The 22,879-nt window shown below is 48.4% G+C and overlaps 1 long non-coding RNA gene across 1 annotated transcript; it reads left to right on the top strand.

The window, feature by feature from the left end:
• The first annotated feature begins 3,991 nt into the window (after positions 1-3,991).
• On the top strand, positions 3,992-5,413 carry LOC127326303 (uncharacterized). Its single transcript, XR_011745871.1, has 2 exons — positions 3,992-4,453; positions 4,575-5,413. It is a non-coding gene; the product is annotated as an uncharacterized lncRNA (long non-coding RNA).
• Positions 5,414-22,879: the final 17,466 nt, after the last annotated feature.

Genomic DNA, 22,879 nt, shown 5'->3' with positions numbered 1-22,879 from the left:
AGAGTCAGATAGCTGCAGGAAAAGCACCGGGATTCACCATAGATGAAGAAGGAGTTCTTTGGTACAACGGACGCCTATGTGTGCCGTCAGATTCAGAGTTGAAGCAAGTCATTTTGAAGGAAGCTCATGATACCCTTTATTCCATTCATCCCGGTGGAACCAAGATGTATCAAGATTTGAAAGAACAATTCTGGTGGCATGGAATGAAGAGAGAAATTGGAAGCTACATCGCCAAGTGTGATATCTGTCAGAGAGTCAAAGCAGAACACCAGCGACCCGCAGGATTGTTGCAACCGTTACAAATTCCGGAATGGAAGTGGGATTCAGTAGGAATGGATTTTATCACTGGATTGCCCAAATCTAGCAGAGGAAATGATTCAATTTGGGTAGTGGTAGATAGATTAACCAAGGTAGCCCATTTTATCCCTGTCAAGACCACCTATCAAGGCCCCAAGTTAGCTGAGTTATATATCTCCAGAATAGTCGCCCTGCATGGAACCCCAAAGTCAATTGTGTCAGATAGAGGATCCCAATTCACCTCAAGATTCTGGCAAAAAGTGCATGAAGGACTAGGAACCCGTCTGAATTTCAGCACAGCTTATCATCCGCAGACTGACGGACAGACCGAGAGAGTCAACCAGATACTTGAAGATATGTTGAGAGCCTGTGTGCTAGAGTATGGATCCAAATGGGAAGACTGCCTACCTTATGCAGAATTCTCCTACAACAACAGTTATCAAGCCAGCTTACAGATGGCCCCCTTTGAAGCCCTGTACGGAAGAAAGTGCCGTACCCCTTTGAATTGGTCGGAAGTAGGAGATAGCCAAGTCTTCGGCCCAGATGTTCTCCGAGAAGCCGAAGAGAAGGTGCACAAGATCCGTGAATACCTCAAGACCGCCCAGTCAAGACAGAAGAGCTACACCGACAAGAGACGCCGGGAGATGACATTCGAAATAGGAGATTTTGTGTATCTCAAAGTCTCACCCCTCAAAGGAATGCAGAGGTTTCAACTCAGAGGAAAGCTCGCCCCCAGATATGTTGGACCTTTCAAAGTTCTGAGTCACCGAGGAGAAGTTTCATATCAGCTTGAACTACCGGAAGAAATGTCCGCGGTGCACAATGTGTTTCACATCTCCCTACTTCGGAAGTGCCTAGAAGTGCCAGAGAAGACTGAAGTATTCAAGAACATCGATCACCGCTCGGTAGATATCAACACAGACTTGACATACCGTGAAGTGCCTATTCGCATCCTTGAAGAAGCTTTCAGGACCACCCGCACCAGGAGTATCAAGTTCCTGAAGATTCAGTGGAGCAATCACACTGAAGACGAAGCCACTTGGGAGCGCGAAGAGGACATGAAGAAGGAATACCCAGATATCTTTAATACCTAATTTTCTTTAGATCTTGGGACGAGATCTTTTGTAAGGGGGAAGGGTTTGTAACATCCCAACTTTTCAATAAAGAAGAAAGAGAGAGTTCCAAAAACCCAAATTTGAGAACCAACAAAAAACTTTTTCTCATCATATAGTGCTATGCATATAGATCACTTTGTTTATTAATTAAGGGTGCAATTGGCCATGATATGTGCTTGTGTGATTACACTTACACCCAAACCCTAACTTTGATCTTTGGATCATCCAAATACAAGGAAAAAGAAATTAGAAAAGAAATTATAAAATTCTTCTCAACACACACATATGGCTTATGCCATTTTTGCAAATACTTAACCTAGACCATTTTGGTTTGCACCATTGGTTGTAAATGGTTACTAAACACTTTTTAGGACTTTTGAAATCAAAGAAACTCAAATCAAATCAAATTTGAATCAAATTTGAATCAAATTTGAGCTCACATGTGAGTATGGTCACTTGTGCCAATTTCAGCATGATACCCACTTTGAGCCCCTGGTTTTTGAGATTTCACTTCTACACTTGGCCAACTCTTTGCACCTCATCCAAGACACCATCAAGGAGAACAACTTTGCCCAAAACCATCACCCCAAACTCTGTCTCAAATTCAAATGAGAAGCAAGCCAAGTGGAGACTTTGAAACAAATTCATGATCATATGCAATATGTGATTTTGCATTTCAACTTCATTTTGACCACCACCACCACCAATATACTTCAAATAATATATGATTACAACCCACCAAAAAGATTTGCAAAATTCAAAAATAATTTTCTTTCGGGCATTATGTCAAACACCTTGTGGGCAGAGAGGAACTTGAGGCCCATGCTGAGTTTGGGTTTGGACCAGGTCCAACCCTGGCCACCTCTGCTGTCCTTGAGCATCACCTCACCACCCTGCACCGTTTCCCCCACTTGCCAAGCACTGGAGCTTGCTCATTTGACCAGAGCATGACCATGCCGTGGCATGGCATGGCCACCCCGTGCCATCTCCCTCACCTCTCACCTCCAGCCGGCTCCACCATGTCTAGCCACTCCCTCTCACTCTCCTGACCATGCCCAGCCTCAGCCTCGACGAGAGAATCCCTCACAACGTGTAGAAATCGACGTGGCTAGACGCGCCCAGACGTGCACACGCACGCGCCAGTGCGCGCACGGCGAGCACCCTGGCACGCCCAGAGCGTCAGCCGCCCGGAGCCCTCGCGTCACCTCCGCACTCAATCTCTGCGCCAGTAGACGCAGCACCTCACCCTGCACCTCCTGGACATGGCCACTTGCCCGCGGGAACGCCACAGGTGACGACTGCATCAACGACCGTCCGCCACGGTGCTGCCCGCTCCCGTCAAGCTCACCGTCGCATCAGACCACCGTTTGTTGTTCCAAGGGCAGCGTGATGATCGCCAGGACACCAGCAACCAGACGCGCCCATTCCTTGCCTCTTCGCCACCCTGGAACGACGACGCCATCGACGACCTGCCAGCTCCGCCACGGCCACCCCTCGCCACTATAAAAGGAGCGCCCCTCCCCTCAATTCGAGCACACCCTCTGCTTCCCCTTCTCACACTGACTCGCCTCGACCACCGCACTTGCTCGATTAGCCACCGTAGAGCTCGAATTGCAAGATCGCCGCCGCTCACCGTCGCTGAAGCTCGCCGAAGAAGGAGGCCTCCCCAGACGACGCCACTGCTACCAGACGCTTCCTCATCATCGACAAGGTCGCTGCGCACAACTCCGACGACCGCCGGAGCTCCGACGAGCTCGCCGACCCCCTGCCGCCACCGCCAGTGAGTCTCCCTCTCGTCGGAGACGACGACCTCCCTCGGCCGTTGATCTGTCTTCTAATCGTGCGGCTCACGCTGCGCGTACCGATTCATTGAATCAAACGCGCTGACGCGTGGACCCCGCTTGTCAGGCGGCCCACTCGCGCTAGACGCGAAGCTGGGCCGGCCCATCTCTTTTCCCGCCAGCCCATTTAATTCAAATTCGAGTTTGCAGTTATTTTCCAAAATTGATTACTGGTTCCTTTTTCAAAATTTAATAGGGACAAATCTACCTAGCCAATTTTTACAAATTTTATATATTTGGAAAGCTTAGAATTTTATCTACACAATGCCACTGGATTGAACCCTAGATCTGTTGTAGAATTAAAGTGGCAAAATAAACAAGGCAGGGACTTTTGTGACTTAAAATAATTATTAAAAATCAACCAAAAATGCTTTTGAGTTGATTCCAACTCCTATAAATCACATTTCACTAGCACTAATTGTTTCTGCAAAAATATGCCATGCTTACTTTGAATGATCATGGCCTAGTTGAATTAAAGGACTACAAAAGAAGCCTGGTGACCGGGTGTATACGTGAGCACGCGGTAACAGACTGACACGTGTCCAACGGTGTTAGTTGTGCCATGAGATGATTACTAGCGCGCGGTCCTTAAAAAATAAGCCTTCTCGACACACAGGCAACTGGCTAGCCACTCACCGCATGTTCTTATCCGCTCATCTCCACCACTCACTCACTCTCTCCAATGCTACCCCGAATCGAGCGAGAAGGTGTCGAGCGTAATCGAGCTACTGCGCGAAATCGACCTCTCGCACGACGGCGCGTTCGATTGCGCTCTGCGAGTAGCCCCAGCCGTTGCTCTCCAGCGCGCCCAACGGCCCGTCGCACCACGGCGCCTCGCACGGGTGCTCCGGCTCTAGGCACCGGTACTGGCCGGCGTCATCGACATCCTCGCAGTTGTCGTTCCTAGCGAGCCGCGTCCAGCGGCCGGACCAGACGTTGCGGCGGAAGTCGACAGCGCGGCAGGTCTCCAGCGCAGGGAGCGACGCGATGCGGCCCTGGATAACGAAGTCGGGTTCATCGAGGCCGGCCTCGTCCCCTTCCCTCACTACGACAGCAGCTCGTCGTCGCCTTCGCTCGGGTTCACCCTGGACTGGGACGGCGGCGGCGGGTTCCGGCGCGGGTACTGCCTCAAGCGCGGGCGCGTCGACCATGAGCGGAGGAAGGGCATCCCGTGGACCGAGGAGGAGGCGAGGAGCACAGGTAATTTAGCAGATCGGATCAGAGCCAATCGTCTTCGTTTGTTAGAGTAGCTTTGTCGTTCGTTCGTTCGTCACTTTAGTTGTTGGCGAATTTTGATCGTGTATACTGCGTATGAATACAGGTTGTTCCAGGCCTCCCTGGAGAGGTCGATCTCGAAGAAGTCCCCGCCGAGGCAGCAGCGTGCGCCGGCGTCGTTCAGCGCCTAGAACCTGAACTCGTGAATCTCGGCGGCGCTGAGCTCGGTCACGCGGCCCGCCGCCGCGTCAGCCCCGGCCTCCCCTACCTCGAGCTCCTTGTTGGGGGCGCGTCCATGGGGCGGTTCCGTTTTTCTTAGGCCTGCGGATGACATCGTGGGGGTAGCCCGCACCGCGGCGGACAGTCCCTTGGCATCCTCGCGGCCGTAGGCGCGCTGCTCCTCCATGCCCTCCAGTGCTGTGCCATCTCCGTCCGCATCGCGGCCTTCTCCTCTTGCAGCCTCCTGTGGCCACCCTTTACCTCTTCGTCGTGTGCCAAGCAGGCGCGGTCGCAGAGCGCGCCGCGGAATCGCCCGGAACCTGCCTCGCCGTCGCCGAGCGGGCAGCGAAGTGCTTCCCTGGACCCGCGGGACCTCGCCGCCGGCCAATGTCAGGCGCGCGCACCCTCGCCCGGCAGGAGCTCCGTCGACGAGGCGAGCGTGAGGCCGATTTTGGGGAAGGCGGAGCGGGGCCACGGGGCCGCGGCGCTGTTGCTCGTGCAGGCAGAGCACCAGGGCAGCGGTCTGGGGCGGCACGGGAGAAGGTGCCCGACAGCCTACGGGCCAGGTCGGCGCTCTGATGCTTGTCCGAGATTCTCAATGGGATCTCCGGCGCCGACGAGGATAGGCTAAGTTGCAGTCTCGGCAGGTGCTCTGTGCTCTGTGCGTCCTCAAAATTATTGACCAAACTAAAAATTATATGAAGAGATCAAGTGTATCTGTCGCAACCGTGGGATGCTTCGTTTTTTATTCTCTCCATGAAGCGGGTCCCACTCACATGCAATCGTGGAATAGAACCGTGAAGTCGCTGTTAGTGGACAAACGGACATGGGCAGCATCCAACGGTGCGGGAATAGATCCAACGGTATTAGACGCGTGCTCACGTATACACCCGGTCACCAAATCCACTCTCTAAAGGACTATATGGCTATTTCTAGTCAAAAATCTTGTCCAAAACTATTTAAAAATCACATGGGAGTTTCTCTCTCATTTAAATCTTGTCATGAACATTTCCAAAATGAGATAGAGACTCTGGTCATTTTAGTCTCATATGATTTGTTGATGATATTAAGTCATTACCATGTTAGGATTAAATTGCATGAGGTGCTCCACCTCTTTTAAATCATTTTCTTAAATGATAAGTATGAAGAGGTTGACTTTGGTCAACCTAGGTCATATATTATTCATGAAAGAAATTAAATCTTAATAAGATAATGAGAGGAAATTATTTCTCTAAGGACTTTAAAGTAACCCCTAAATTAATATGAGAGGAAATTATTTTTTCCTAAATAAGAAAACAAATCCACCCACATAATAGTAATGTGTGATGCTAGCATAAGTTGTGTGATTCATGTGTGTGCTTAGTCTAGTACCTAAGTTTGGTGTGATGATTGTATACCCCGTATTCGTATTTTAGACGCTAGTACCGAGGAGTACCAAGAGGAGGAGGAGGTCTACTTCCAAGGAGAAGAAGACCACTTTGATCAGTACACCAACCAAGGCAAGCTAATATTCTTGCAAGTGCCAGGCTCTCATGAGCAAGGCACCCCTCCACGTTACCTTATGTTTAAGATTTCCATCCCAAGTTTTACATTGCAAGTTTTTACTTGGTTTATTTAAAGCCTACTTTTATAGTTAACTTTGGTCTAAGTATAGAGTAGAACAAGAGTATCAAACTTAGCCTAAGAAGCTTATGAGTTAAGTAGCACTCATCAAGACTAGTTGCTAGTGCTAACAAATAAAAGTGGCTACTCTAGATGGGAACATGTGACTTGCTTTGAATTTGAAACCTTGGAATGATGAGTCATTCCATTGAATGATTTTTGAAGGTGAATATGACCAAGAGAAGATGGTGATTTTTAATGAAACTGATATTGGTTTGGATGCGATACCTTTCCAATTTTTGAGTACCCCCACAATACCTGATTATGGGTAGGGCTTAACTAGAAGTTTATACATCTTAGTATGGGTTCCCTCTGAACAAGCATCATAGGGGTTATGCCGAGGCTGCCTCCATTGTTGAGAAATGATGTGAAGTGAGGAGAATTGTACGGCCAAGCCCGGTGCAGTTCCCAGGTTGACAGTTGGTCTTCACTGGGAGGCCAAGCTCATGGGGAGAGGTGCCTATACTAGGATATGTAAGTGAAAGGTTATGGTTGATGATCCGCGTACTGGAGTTACGATGATTCAGGGTTCTCCCTGACGGATGAAATCAAATGTTGTGGCACAAGTGTGCAACCTCTGCAGAGTGTAAACCTATTCGAATAGCCGTGTCCACGGTTACGGATGATGGGAAAGGCCATACTGTTCCATTGTCAGAGGTTTTCTTAAAAAGGGTTGATGATTTGAATGGTGACTTGATTTGAATCACAACTAAGTTGGGGGAATGACACTAATGTTCCCACGTGAGTTAGTTAGCATATGGAGAGTCCTTTAATAAATGCTTATGAAATAAAATTGGCTTTATGCAAAGAAACCTAGAGCTTAGCACCCCCTTACAAAAATTGGTAGTACTTACACTAGTATTAGTTTGCGAGTACTTTAAAGTACTCACGGCTGTGTCCCTGGCTATTCAAATGGCCAGAATATGAAGAGGAGCAGCAATATGAAGATGACGGCCAGCAGGATGTCTACAACAACTAGGAGTTCTTCTGACGTCAAGCGTTGGCCTGTGGAATTATATAGTCCACTACTACTCCGCTTCCGCTATGTAATGTGCTCGTTGATCAGTAGATCAACTATTTGTGTAATATTGGATCATGTGATCTCCTTTTTTAAAGACGATTATGGTTTGTAATGGATGATGACTTATGATATCAACTGTTATGTCTTGCAACAACAATCTTCCTGGGATTGCGATGTATGGCATAAGAGGCATCTGGACTTAAAAATTCGGGTGTTGACACATACACACGGCAAAGGGCCCTATTTTTTCATTTTTTTGCTGTTTTTTCAAAATTCCCTGCATTTCAAAAATATCATTTGACAATAGAGCATATACAACATATAATCTTCAACATATCATCACCAAACACATCGACAACACCACAAATACATCGAACGCACATATCCATGCATACAATGCATTACAAGTTAAATAGCAATGTCTATTATTACAATCCATTACAAGTGCATACAATCCATTACAACAACGACGAGTTCATAGAATCGATGCCATCAACCTTGTCCTCCTCCATTGCTTCCCATGGCATCATCGTCATTGTCTTGTCCTCTTCCTACAAGGTTGATGGAATTAGCATTTGCATTTGCATATTGACATGGAATTGAACAAGTAGTAGCATTTGCATGTTGACATGGAATTGAACAAGCATGGATCCATGGCTACACTTGAACAAGTACAAGAAGCGGGTTGGGCACAAGTGTAGGAGGACTCACCGGGGATCAGGTTTCGGATGATGTTCGTGTTCTTCACGGTGTAAGGTGTGGTCACCGGGCTCTGAGTGGACGGTGGCAGCATCCACGGCAAGGAGTAAGGAGGAAGAGGAAGACTCCCCGGTGGAGAAGACAGACTGGTCTGGCTCATTAGCCAGTTCATCTATGCCTGGTGCTGCTGGATCATCTGCTGCTGCTGTTGCATCTGCTGCATCATCTGTGTCTGGTGCTGCTGGTACTCCAGAATCTGCTGCTCCATCTACGCCCTTTGCTCCTGGGCCGCCTGCTCCTTTGCTGCCATCTCCGCCTACGTTGTGTTGCCGCGATGTCATTAACATTTCAATGGAAAGTATGTAAAGGAAAGGTAGAGACCCGAGGAAGAACATACCCGTAACCGCTCGACAGCTAGATCCGAAGCCCGTGGCCGGGTCTCTGCCTGAGGCTGGCCGCTCTTACAACCACGACGGATCTGGCAAAGAGAGGGAACAATCGCTGGGTCGACGCACCCGTCACCAAGCCATAGGCGGCCATGCTTCATGCCTTCTCCCGCAAGCACCGCAACCTCAGGGTCAAAGTCCTCGGCCTCTGGGTTGGCGCCCTCGCCGTACTTCTGCTTGAACTTCGAGACATACGACGTACACTGGGTCTCGGATTGCGGGCTAACCCATATGGACCCCGACTCAGGATGCGGCGTCTTCCTTTGCTTCATCTTTTTGAGCAAGCTAAAGATGTTTGGCTTCGCTGCTGTCCTGACTTCCTGCAAAAGAGAACATGTAATTAAGTGAAGTGGCACACCCTTGCGGAGTTAACAATATATAACGTGAATTGAAAGAATGAAGGAACAATTTGCTCACCTCGACCTGCATGTGAAGAGAGGATGGGATGCTGCCTTGGATATGCGATCCACCTCGCATCTCTTGCCGCTTCAGCTTGCCCTCCTCGTGCTTCTTGAGGTACTGGGGGCATGTCCACCACATGACCATCGCCAGAAAGCACTTCTCGTCATTGCCGACGTACTAAGGAGGGTTCTACATACACAAGATAAACCCATTATGGTAAAATAAACTACATGGCGATAAAGAAATCAATAACACATAAATGCAAATACCTGCAGGTACTGCCACGGCTGCAAGAGCGTGTCGCGAGCGTCCTCCTTAGTCATATGAACGAAGCGGTCGGCGTGTCAGTTGCAGACGCACTGAACACGTGCCTCGTAGTGCATGCTAGTCACCCTCGTCCTTGCCATCTGGTGTAGGACATCATCGCACACAATTTCCTTACCCTCGGCCCTCTTGAAGTATTTCTGCAACCATGCACATAGGTAAAACAAGGGGCATTAGTGCAATTATTGTCAACCAAGGAGAGTGTATGAATGGTAAGAAGTCAAAATTCACGTACCCAAAATTTGTGAACAACCACGTCCTGCAAGCTGGGGTACCTCCCAAGAGGATCTGGCGCGAGCCTGTAGTGCGCCCACCTCCAAGCTACGTCGCGGCCACCAGTAGGGAGCTCGACTAGCCCAGGGAAATACCTTCTAAGTAGGCCCCCAAGGATGTTCGCGTACCCACGTGGCGGCTTCTGCAACGGGTCTTCATACGTGAACGAACTGCACCATGAAACGACAACATCAATATGTATGTGATAATAATTTCGATAATGATAAAATTGCGATAACGAAATGCCAAAATTAACATGTACCTCCTTCTAGCGGGCACTAGAACAACATGGCTGTAGGGCCACTCCTTCGGCGCGGGGAGCTGTGTTTTCCCACGCTGATATGGCCTCATATCACGTGGCCTCAGCCTCTCCACAGCTGCAACGTTCTGCTCCTCCACCGGCGCTTCCCAAACTAGGTTTGGATTAGGCTCGTACGGTAAGTCCCCCAAACCCTCATCCTCCGAGAGGTCCTCCTCCTCCTCCTCCTCCCCACCCCCGTGCTGCTCTTCCTCCCTGACATAGGCATCCCAAATGGGCCTGCCGAAGATGGTACCCGGGGTTTACTGGAGGCCCAATACCCGAAGAATAAGAAGATTCGGGAGCCCAAGATTTACTAAGGAAAGATAGAGTTGTAATAGGAAGTGTTGTTTGTAATCTGGCGAGATGAGTTAGAAACCGTCCCGGACTCTGTAAACTTGTATAGCACGAATCCCTCGCTCCACCTCCTATATAAAGGGGGAGTCGAGGGACGAAGAATCAATCGAATCATTGTCTGCAAACCCTAGTTTTCATAATCGTCGAGTACTTTTCGGCTGAAACCTTCGAGATCTACTTACCCTCTACTTCCAACTAAACCCTAGCCTATAATCCATAGGCATTGACAAGTTGATACTTTGTCAATTGGCGCCGTCTGTGGGAACTAGAGGCGTAAGGAGCTGATCTCGATGGCACGCTCAAGATCTTCGACATCGTCAACCGCAAGCAACACAATGGATCGAGGTAAACAGATCGCTGCTGGTCTTGTCGATTTTGTTCCTCACCCACCCTCCCGTTTGGATGCATATGCGTATCTGGCGGAGCCCATGGAGATGACGTTCGGAAGGTTCCACTTTCGCGTCGAGAAGGAAGGATCGTATCGTGTCGAGATTCCGATTTCGTCGGGATCGTCGGCGGTCGATTCCGATTTTTCAAACTATGCATCGTCAACCGAGTCAGGAGAAGAAGAAACCTCGGCGACATGCTACGTCAGCACCAGAGCAAGAGAGAAACTCGCCAAGATCTTCAACGACATGTCGTTTGAGTCATCTGCGGACTCATATATAAGCGATGGCTCAAGCGATGTCGACAGTTGCGACTTCATCGACAAATCTCTCACAGTGGGCAAGGTCTTCATCAATCTCAACGATGATGTCACCAAACCAACGTAGATCTGAGTACAAAATATCATCAGATTTACGCCATTGAAGATCAAGAGGAGACATCTGAGGCTTTCGACAGTCTGGGAAACCCATACGTTGATCCCTCCAATCTGCGACAAGGCCTGGGCAACAAATACGTCGGGCCAGAGCCGCGAGATAGAGTTCAACTGTCACAAGCAGCGTGGGACAGAGCCACGAGAGCTATGAACGGCACAGAACCAATGGCTACCACGGCCACACCAGAAGAACTGCAAGCATATCAATATAGGCTCGCACGAGCTGCCAGGGAATTGGAAAAACAGACAGCTGAGTTGGACAGGAGAAAGGAGGCAGCCTCTGCATCCAGCAGGAGAAGGGCAGATCTAAGTCGACAATCTAGAACCACGGGTGATAGCCATCGGGAGGCGCGAAACAGAGCAAGATCAAGGCTGCAACACATACCCGAAGCAGAAAGAGAGCACTTGGTCCAAAACCTCGACATGTCCTTTATGTCGATAGATACAAGAGGAAACATCATCCCTAAGACACCAGAGGCTGGGTATATGGCGACACATGCTTTTATCCTTGCATCTAAACCACCTCCAGGTGATCCAAGGGAAACACTGTACAATATGGCGGTAGCAGGAGTTGGAGCTATGGGGACAGCGTTTGTATCAACGCCTCCCGAAGGAGCGGCAAGACAAAATAGTCCACGACCTGCAGCAGCAACAGCGGCAGCACCTGAAGGGCCAAGTGGAGCAAGAGACACAGCCGCACAAGCAAGAGTCGACAGAGCGCGGCAGAGCAGAAGGGATCATCGGCAATCTCCGGAGTTGAACGACGAAGATATGTGTGGCTTGCCATGCTTTACGAGGAGAGTCCGAAAACTCGAGTCCCTCGGGATTCAAGTTACCCGATAACTTCAAGAAGTTCGACGGCCTCCAAGATCCGGAGGATTGGCTAGTCGACTATCCTGGAAACGGTGAAGCTCACAGAGGAACTAGGGCAACAGCCATGCAAAGCATCCAGGTGCACTTGAGTGGAGCCGCACGATCTTGGATAAAGAAACTCGCCCCAGGATCCATCGACAGCTGGGAAAGTTTCGAGGATGTGTTCGTCAAGAACTTCAGATCCACGTGCAAAAAACCCGCGTCGTTAGAGGAATTGAGAGCGTGTCGACAAAAGCCAGATGAGCCAATGAGGAAGTTCATCCAGAGGTGGAATATCATCAAAAACTCGGCAGAAAATATATCTGACGAGAGAGCAATAGATGCGTTTGTTGCAGGAGTCAGGCGTGGAGATTTTGTCGAGGACTTGGGAAGGACCAATCCAAAGACAATATCCGCGTTAATGGAGATAGCAAATAAATGGGCAGATGATGGAGAAGACGCTGTCCACAACAAACGACACAGGTCGCTGCAGGAGGACCGCGGTCGAAACTATCAACCAAGGCGAAGATTTCCTCGGACGTACTCGTAACTACGACGCTCCAGGACAAATTTCGCAGGTTTTCGGACAAATACAGGAGGAAGCAACAGAGATGATTACCAGAGAAGCAGTGAACAGCGAGGTGATAACAGGGATGATTCACGCAACAGGCAAAATAGCGGGCCTAGGTTCCCAAGACCTTTCGTGTCCCCTGAAGAGATGATGAACGGACCGTGCCAGATGCATTTTTCCTCGACAAAGAACGGCAAAAGACAGTCAGGGCACTTGCAGAAGGACTGTCGAAATTTTCAGGCAATGTTGCGGTATGCAGAGAACGCCAATGCGCGAGCAGCACAGAGAAATCCTCGGGAACCCAGGAGTGAGATCCACTTGCCGCCGCCTCCTGCGATTACAGATGACAATCGGCATCAGCTCAGAATAGCGGCAGCACCTGCACCACCACCCTATGTTGATCCTAACTCCAACGGAGCGGTGTCGATGATTCAGAAGGGAAGGCCGTCCAATAGAGCTCAGAAAGTAATCTCACGACAGGTGTTTATGGCAGAGAAAATGCCTCCACCAACAGTTGAGTACCTTAATTGGTCAGGACAAGACATCGGCTTCACAATAGCAGATCATCCGCAGCAAGTTCCTCGACCAGGGCAATCAGCACTTATTTTGCCAGCAGTTATCGCGGGATTTGATGTTTCTCGAGTGTTCATAGACGGCAGCAGCTTAAACCTTATGTATGCCGATACATTGAGGAAGATGAACATATCCTTAGCAAACTTGAAACCAACAGACACAAGGTTCCACGGCATCACACCAGAGAAACCAAGTTATCCATTGGGAAAGATCAATCTCGACGTTCAGTTTGGGACCCGAGAAAATTACAGAATCGAGAGGCTTGAGTTCGAAGTCGTGGATTTCCCGTCGCAATATCACGCTCTGTTGGGACGACCAGCATATGCTAGATTTATGGCGGTGCCGCACTATACATACTTGTTGTGGAGGTTGCCTGGACCAAAGGGACCAATCACAGTCAAAGGAAGTTTTGCCTTAGCCGATAAGTGCGACAAGGATTTCCACCGGTTGTCAGAAACTTTCGGGATGCAAGCTGAGTACTTGGCGTCAAAAAGCATGACTGATTACGACGTACTGCCAGACGTTGGGAGGCCAAACAAAGAATCAACTTTCAGTACTGAGAAAAATTCAAAAGAGGTGCAGATTCACCCGACAGACCCAAAAAAGACGACATCTATCGCAAACGACATGGATATCGCATAGGAAAGCGCGCTCGTCGAGTTCCTCCGTGAGAACTGGAAAATCTTCGCATGGTGTCCAGCTGACATGCCAGGAGTACCCAGGGAACTTGCCGAGCACCACCTAAACTTGGATCCACTAGCGAGACCAATCAAACAACCTTTGCGGCGTTTTTCGGAACCAAACCGCAAAGCCATGCTATCAGAAATCAATCGACTACAAGAAGCTGGATTTATAAAAGAGATATTTACAGAAGCCACATGGGTAGCAAATCCCGTGCTGGTGCCGAAGAAAAACACTAAGGTCCTTCGCATGTGCGTCGACTTTACGTGTCTCAATAAACATTGTCCAAAGGATCACTTTCCCCTCCCGAGGATCGATCAAATTATCGACTCCACGGCTGGATGTGAACGTCTTTCCTTCCTGGATGCATACTCTGGTTATAACCAGATCAGATTGAAAGAAGAAGATGAAGTAAAAACTGCGTTTATTACACCTTACGGCGTGTTTTGCTACAGAACAATGCCCTTTGGTCTAAAAAATGCGGGAGCAACATATCAGAGGATGATGCAGAAGTGTTTGGCGACACAGATTGGGAAGAACGTGCAAGTATACATCGATGATGTCGTCATAACATCAAAAAAGGGGGCAACGCTGATTGAGGATCTCAAGGAAACCTTCGACAACCTCGATAAATTCTGCCTCAAACTGAATCCAACGAAGTGTTCTTTCGGCGTCCCAGCAGGAGAACTTCTGGGTTTCCTAGTCTCAGCAAGAGGGATTGAAGCAAATCCCGATAAAATACAAGCTATCGTAACAATGAGGAAGCCAACAAAGTTGAAAGAAATACAACAGCTAACTGGGCGAGTCGCAGCTTTGAGCAGATTCGTCGCAAGGTTGGGAGAAAAAGCGTTGCCGTTCTACGCTTTGATAAAACAAGGAGATAAATTTCAGTGGAACGAAGAAGCCGACAGAGTTTTCGAGGATTTGAAGCGTACAATCTCGACACCACCAATCTTGGTGGCGCCAAAAGAAAGGGAACCTCTCCTGTTGTATATCGCAGCCACGCCCCAAGTAGTGAGCACGGCGCTAGTTGTCGAAAGGGAAGAAGAAGGAAAGCTCCACGGCGTGCAGAGGCCAGTATACTTCGTTAGCGAAGTTTTATCGCCCTCAAAACAAAGGTATCCGCAGTACCAAAAGATAGCATACGGAGTGTTCACGACAGCACGAAAATTGCGTCACTATTTTTCGGCACATCCGATCATAGTGGTCAATGAAGCTCCTTTGTCAAATATATTGAACAACCCAGAAGCTACGGGTCGTGTCTCCCTTTGGGGAATAGAACTTTCCCCTCGGGACATCACGTATGAAAAAAGAAAAGCAATCAAGTCGCAAGTTCTGCCGGACTTCATCGCAGAGTGGATGGAGTTGCAAAATACAGGACCTCCAGATTTGTCGAGAACTTGGACCATGAATTTTGACGGGTCCAAAAGACTAGAAGGAGCTGGCGCAGGAGTAGTACTCATATCACCTGAAGGCGACAAATTGAAGTACATCCTTCGGATGACGTTCCCTAACGCATCTAACAATGAAGCAGAATATGAGGCTCTAATACACGGGATGAAGATGGCGAAAGCCTGCGGAGCAACTCGACTGAAAATCTTTGGCGATTCACAGTTGGTGGCACAGCAAGTTATGAACCAATGTGACGCAATCAATGATAGCATGATGGCATACAAGGAGGTGTACAACGAGCTCGAGAAGTTGTTCGATGGATGCGAAGTAAACCATGTTAGTAGATTGAGCAACGACGAAGCCGACGTTCTTGCAAACATCGGGTCGCAATGCCTTGCAGTCCCGCCAGGTGTATTCTGGGAAGAGATAACAGAGAGATCTACTAAGTCGACAAAATCAAAAAAGAAGGAGAAGAAACCCTCGGGGGCTACTCCCATCGGGAGCGCTGTTCGCGCACCCGAGAGATTAAAAAAAAAGGGAAGAAGAAGAAAGAGATCATATTGGGAAATAATGACAATATAGCGACAAGGTGGACTAAAATATTGAGCCTACAACCAAGCACAAGTTCTTGGTTGTAGCCTCGGGGGCTACTCCCATCGGGAACGCTGTTCGCGTGCCCGATGAAGTTAACAAAGGAAAAATAGAAAAGCAAGAGAGTATATTTCGAGTTATAGTTAACTCTACATATACTCCCATCGGGAGAGTAACATAAGTCATATGTGACTCGATAAAATGTGCCATTCCAACAGCCGGAAAAGCACTCGACAATATATTCTCAGAACGCCGAAGTTGCGATCAATTTCTGAATGCCGCAAATCTGCGAAGGTAAGACCCCAGATCCGTTCTGCTGGGCGTGGCATCGCCAAAGACTGCGCTCTGCTACCTTTATCCGTATCAGCAGATACGAAGAAAAATCCTAACGGACGCGTTAGGTACCCGATAAATTTGACTGGGACTCGACAGAATGGTAAGACCTTAAGCGGCACCTGTCGAAGTTTACACCAGTATCCCGAGATCATGTCCAGGGACGTGATTTTGAAGTAGGTTTTTGCGGATTGCCACTAGAGCAGTTAACTAGTACCTGATCCGTCAGATGAACTAGCCCCAACTACCATTATCCCTGTACAATATAGAATTTTATGTGAAGAAGTATAAAAAAGTTAAAGCTTCCGAATAAAAATAAACAGTGGAGATTTTCCCTGACTCTACGATTCAAGCAAAATCTCGGGGGCTACTGACATAGGCATCCCAAATGGGCCTGCCGAAGATGGTACCCGGGGTTTACTGGAGGCCCAATACCCGAAGAATAAGAAGATTCGGGAGCCCAAGATTTACTAAGGAAAGATAGAGTTGTAATAGGAAGTGTTGTTTGTAATCTGGCGAGATGAGTTAGAAACCGTCCCGGACTCTGTAAACTTGTATAGCACGAATCCCTCGCTCCACCTCCTATATAAAGGGGGAGTCGAGGGACGAAGAATCAATCGAATCATTGTCTGCAAACCCTAGTTTTCATAATCGTCGAGTACTTTTCGGCTGAAACCTTCGAGATCTACTTACCCTCTACTTCCAACTAAACCCTAGCCTATAATCCATAGGCATTGACAAGTTGATACTTTGTCACTCCCCACCCTCCTCCTCCACCCCACCCCCGTGGTGCTCCTGGTCCTCCTCACTCCCATCCTCCACCTCATCATCATCCTCGGCTGCGTGAGGGGGGCTAGGACTAGGAGTGAGTGTCCGCGTCGCATTCTTCCTACATGGCCACGGTGGAGGAGCGCTAGGAGGGGGGGCATCACCACGGCGTCTCCCCCTCGAAGAAGACCCTGCACCTACAAAGTCCGTGAGCTTCTTTTTAAGACCGCCACCCCTTTTTTTTGGCGGCATGTTTCAATCACCTACAAACACAAATGAAGAGAGTGGTTTATTAGTACGCAATGTAAAGAGATGAATATTAGTGAAAGCAACAAAGATATAAGTAGATGAATATTACTGAAAGCAAGAAAGATATAAGTAGATGAATATTACTGAAAGCAACAATAATGCAAATATATGAACATTAGTGGAAGCAACAAATAGCTAGCATAGAGTTCTCTCAAACATAGCACGGAGTTCTTACAAATAACCTAGCTGGACAATCACTATTACACAGAGTTATTACAAATAGGCTAGCCTCACAATTACTACTACATAGATCAGTAGCCTATGTCGCCATCCATAATTGGACCGCATGCTTTGTCATCGTCATCAGGCTCGGCGAACCAATAATCATCAATGAAACCTGGAGGTGGTTCATCTGCATCAAGGTCCATCCCTGCTCTGAACGCCTCGAGCAAACTCAGGTCCATACCTGTTATAGCCGGATTTTAGCCACATTGGGAGTTGGGCCGTAATTGAGATGGGCTTAGAGGATATGCACATGAAGTATTTCGGAATCGGCCTCCTGCGAGAGTTTGGGCTAGATTGTCCGTGTATCTGTACATTATGGTAGATTACGTTTCAGTTAGAATTAAGAGATAGAGTTTGGTTCGTACAACAGTTAGGTTTATTCCAAAGATAGAAAGTCCACAGACTATAAATATGTACCTAGGGTTATTGAGAAAGGAGGACGATCACGTTCACAACAAACACAACCTAGGCGCATCGCCACCCGTTGTTTCAAGGGTTTCTTCCGGGTAAGCGCCGTGCTGCCCAGATCGCATCTTGCGATCTGGGCAGTATCAGTTTATTCGTTGTTTTGTGTTGCTCGTACTGAAGCCTTGTTGATGGCGAGTAACACTGTTATCATAGATATGTTGGGACTAACATCGATACTTATTTTGATATGTTTGCTTATTTAGGCTACCCCTACATATCTAGCTGCCTTGGCACCTGTCTTAGGTGTAAAGGTAGCAACTTGCTTGGTCTTTATTTAGTAGATCTGATCTGTTATGGTTGTTCCTTGTTCTCCAAGGATTAGTTTGATATCCGCATGGTTAGGCCTTGCAAACGGGTTGAATGATCCAGTAGTGCGTAAGGTATGGTTTGCCGATCCTAGAGGAGATATTCCGAGAATCGACTCTATGTTGGTTTTTAGGCCTTTTCTAGGACCAGTTTTCTGTTATCTTTCGTATCTACCAGGCTCAACTACGTGTAGGACGTTCCGTTTATGCGGTGAAAACCCTAGACTGTCGTAGGTCGATTTAACTTGGTTTTGATTAAGCAGGACCCCCATGTTACTGTAGATCCAATACGAACCATGGGTCGATCGGCTCCTTGAGCCGATTCACAGGGCAACCTGAGAGCCGATCGAGGCTCGGATTTAATGTTTACGTGTCTGCCATGCAGGAAATAATTGAAGCAATCCATCACCTTCCTGACCAGGTATAGGTCAGGTGGCACGCCGCATATGCCAGGACATGTGCCGGAGTTTTGCGGGCCGTTGCCCGAGGGACCAGGGCCCACCAGCAGTCCTGGGAGCCTCCCGGCTCTTCGTGTTGCTCGTCGCTGCTCGCCGGTGGGTTTTGGCAGGCAACACATTCTGGCACGCCCGGTGGGAGATTCTACAGCCACTGCGTCGACATCTGCAGCTGAGATGGCGGACGCACTAATCACGTACGAAGAACTGCCTGAGGAGCACAAGAAGAAATATGATGAGATTAAAGCTGTCTTCGAAGCCGATCTCATCAGCTCTTTCGAGAGGACCCGTACACATGGCATTAGGTGGAAAGGGTTCTCACCTGATGGCGTTCTCGATGAAGTGGATCTGTCTACCCCTTCAGAAGAACGCACCAGAGCTCTGCGCCAGGAAGTTAATTACATGGTGGCTCATTCTCTACACCGTCATTCTGAGAGCCTGGTAAACGCTTTCGAGCGCATTGCGATTCGTGTGGTTCAGGAAATCATGAAGCATCAGTACTCTCCGTCAGGGCCTGCCCTAGGAACTCACCAAGGAGAGATACCGTTCCAAACCAGACCGCAGCTGCCATTCGCGTTTGCAGCTCCAGAGCCGCCGGGTTCACCGGCATACGTCGTCTACAAGATTGGAGGCGATCCTGGCGATTGCCAGTTCCTGCAAGAGCCGCCTAAAGAGATCCCACATGGATACGTGTGCACATACGTGCCGGACTGCAATAACTTGGCGCGCACGAACTAGATTGCAACAGGAGGGATTTCTGGAGCGGACGCCGATAAACAGGCGTGGCTAGCTAAATATGCCACCGGAATGAATCATGAAAGCTCAGCCCCTGCAGCCAATACCGTGGAACAAATCAGTACAATCTTGAGAGACCAGTTCGGCATCCTGCCAAAGAGGAGAACAGTCGGCTATTCCAAGCCGTACCCCAACGAATACGATTTGATTCCACTGCCGCCCAAGTATCGGCTCCCTGAGTTCTCAAAGTTCAATGGATCAGAAGGGTCTAGCTCAATCGAGCATGTGAGCCGATATTTGGCACAGTTGGGCATGATTTCAGCATCAGACCCGTTACGTGTAAGGTTTTTTGTGCAATCCCTCACAGGACCAGCTTTTGGGTGGTACACCTCGTTGCCACCAGATTCAGTCCGGACGTGGAAGCAGCTGGAAGAGCAATTTCATATTCAATATCACTCAGAAGCTACCGAGGCTGCCATTGCCGATCTGGCGCAGGTGCGGCAGAAGCGTGGAGAAACGGTGTCGGAATATATCCAGCGTTTCAGGACTGTCAAGAACCGATGTTATTCGGCTCGTTTAACTGAGAAAGAAGCAGTCGATCTGGCAGTGTTGGGCCTCGCGGCGCCGATCAAGGATCTGGCTTTTCAAGTGGAATACAATTCACTGGCGCACATGGCTCAGAAATTAACATTGTATGAGCAGCGCCACCCAGAATTGTACCAAGACAAGTTCAAACGCCCGATAGGCCTGGTCGAGGCAGAAGAAGTTGGGGACTCTGCAGAAGACCAGGAAGTAGCCGTGGCTGAATGGGCTCGGGGGGCAGATCCCGTGTCCTGCAAATGGGTGAAACAACAAGGGCCTGCAAAAGGGTTCGACTTTGATGTAAGCAAAGCTGAGCAAATATTTGACTTATTGCTTAAAGAAAAGCAGCTGAAGTTACCCGAAGGCCATAAAATCCCTACGGCGCAAGAGATGAACGGGAGACCGTATTGCAAGTGGCATCACTCGTTCACCCATATCACCAATGACTGCAAGGAGTTGTGTCGGCAGATCCAAACGGCGATAGAACAAGGCCGTTTGATCTTTGGTCAGTTTGCCATGAAGGTGGACACGCAACCGTTTCCTGGCGTCAACATGGTGGAGCACAATCAATCCACGAGGCGTCAGCTAGACTTCTCATTCAGTGTTAACATGGCAGGGCCTGTATACCACCATAGCAGGGATAAAGAAGGAAGCGGCCACCCCCGTGGCAAGGAAAGGGAGGAGGCCGGCCCACGCGACCGGCCCCGATATGATGACAGACGGTACATCACCGAGGGACAAGTGAGAAACGTGCGGTATCAACGACCACTCTCCGAGCATCTCCTTAACAAATATGAGCGTCAGTACGATCAACGCCGGCGGTACGATATAGATGACGAAAGATATCGTCGGTCTGATGTAGACAATGGAAAATACCGTCGGTATGATAGAGACGACGAAGGGTATGAGCGTCGCGTGAAGGGGAAGTCAAGAGAGCAGGAAGACATGGACATACACTGGGATTGTCCTTTCTTTAAGCACTGCTGGGATTCAGGTATGAGCCGATTGCCTACGATCGACAACTGCCCGGAATGTAGACGGCAGAAGGAGGACATGATACGTCTCCAACGTATCGATAATTTCTTATGTTCCATGCCACATTATTGATGTTATCTACATGTTTTATGCACACTTTATGTCATATTCGTGCATTTTCTGGAACTAACCTATTAACAAGATGCCGAAGTGCCAGTTCCTGTTTTCTGCTGTTTTTGGTTTCAGAAATCCTAGTAACGAAATATTCTCGGAATCGGACGAAATCAACGCCCAGGTTCCTATTTTCACCGGAAGCATCCAGAACACCCGAGAGCCACCAGGGAGGGGGCACAGGCCCACCAAACCACATGGCGGCGCGGCCAGGGGGGCCCGCGCCACCCTATGGTGTGGGCACCCCTTCGACCCTCTGGCGCCGCCTCTTCGCCTATATAAAGCCCCTGGATCGAAAACCCTGATGCGTTCGACGAAACCCACAGAAACCTTCCAGAGCCGCCGCCATCGCGAAGCCAAGATCTGGGGGACAGGAGTCTCTGTTCCGGCACGCCGCCGGAACGGGGAAGTGCCCCCGGAAGGCTTCTCCATCGACACCGCTGCCATCTCCAGCGTCATCTTCATCACCGCTGCTGCTCCCATGAGGAGGGAGTAGTTCTCCATCGAGGCTCGGGGCTGTACCGGTAGCTATGTGGTTCATCTCTCTCCTATGTACTTCAATACAATAATCTCATGAGCTGCTTTACATGATTGAGATTCATATGATGATGCTTGTAATCTAGATGTCATTATGCTAGTCAAGTGAGTTTTACTTATGTGATCTCCGGAGACTCCTTGTCCCACGTGTGTAAAGGTGACAGTGTGTGCACCGTGTGGGTCTCTTAGGCTATATTTCACAGAATACTTATTCACTGTTGAATGGCATAGTGAGGTGCTTATTTATATCTCTTTATGATTGCAATGTGTTTGTATCACAATTTATCTATGTGCTACTCTAGCAATGTTATTAAAGTAGTTCTATTCCTCCTGCACGATGTAATGGTGACAGTGTGTGCATCCGTGTTAGTACTTGGTTTATGCTATGATCATGATCTCTTGTAGATTATGAAGTTAATTATTGCTATGATAGTATTGATGTGATCTATTCCTCCTACATATGCATGAAGGTGACAGTGTGCATGCTATGTTAGTACTTGGTTTAGTCTTTTGATCTATCTTACACTATAAGGTTACTAAAATATGAACATTAATTGTGGAGCTTGTTAACTCCGGCATTGAGGGTTCGTGTAATCCTACGCAATGTGTTCATCATCCAACAAAAGTGTAGAGTATGCATTTATCTATTCTGTTATGTGATCAATGTTGAGAGTGTCCACTAGTGAAAGTGTAATCCCTAGGCCTTGTTCCTAAATACTGCTATCGCTGCTTGTTTACTGTTTTACTGCGTTTCTACTGCCTGCTATATCACCATCCATCACTACGCGCCAGCAAGCACTTTTCTGGCACCGTTGCTACTGCTCCTATATATTCATACCACCTGTATTTCACTATCTCTTCGCCGAACTAGTGCACCTATTAGGTGTGTTGGGGACACAAGAGACTTCTTGCTTTGTGGTTGCAGGGTTGCATGAGAGGGATATCTTTGACCTCTTCCTCCCTGAGTTCGATAAACCTTGGGTCATCCACTTAAGGGAAAACTTGCTGTTGTTCTACAAACCTCTGCTCTTGGAGGCCCAACACTGTCTACAGGAAAGGAGTGGGAACGTAGACATCAAGCTATTTTCTGGCGCCATTGCCGGGGAGGAAAGGTAAAAGGTACTCACACTCCGGATCTCGGCTACTAAGCTATTTCCTGGCGCCGTAAGTACTCAAAGCTATTTCCTTTAGATCCTGCAATTGCAACTTTTTGTTTCTTGTTTACACTAGTTTGGCATAATGGACAAGAATGATCTTCTTATTCTATTTCCTTATTTAAAACATGGATTGTTTGATGCGAAAATTAAAAAACCTATGGAATCTTATTTGCATGCTGGTAGTAATATTAGTATGAATGCTTTGAACAC

This window comes from Lolium perenne, chromosome 5, assembly GCF_019359855.2.
Source record: "Lolium perenne isolate Kyuss_39 chromosome 5, Kyuss_2.0, whole genome shotgun sequence".
In the NCBI taxonomy this organism is placed as follows: Eukaryota; Viridiplantae; Streptophyta; class Magnoliopsida; order Poales; family Poaceae; genus Lolium; species Lolium perenne.
Note: the sequence above shows the minus strand (reverse complement) of the source record. Positions and strands in the feature narration are given on the sequence as shown.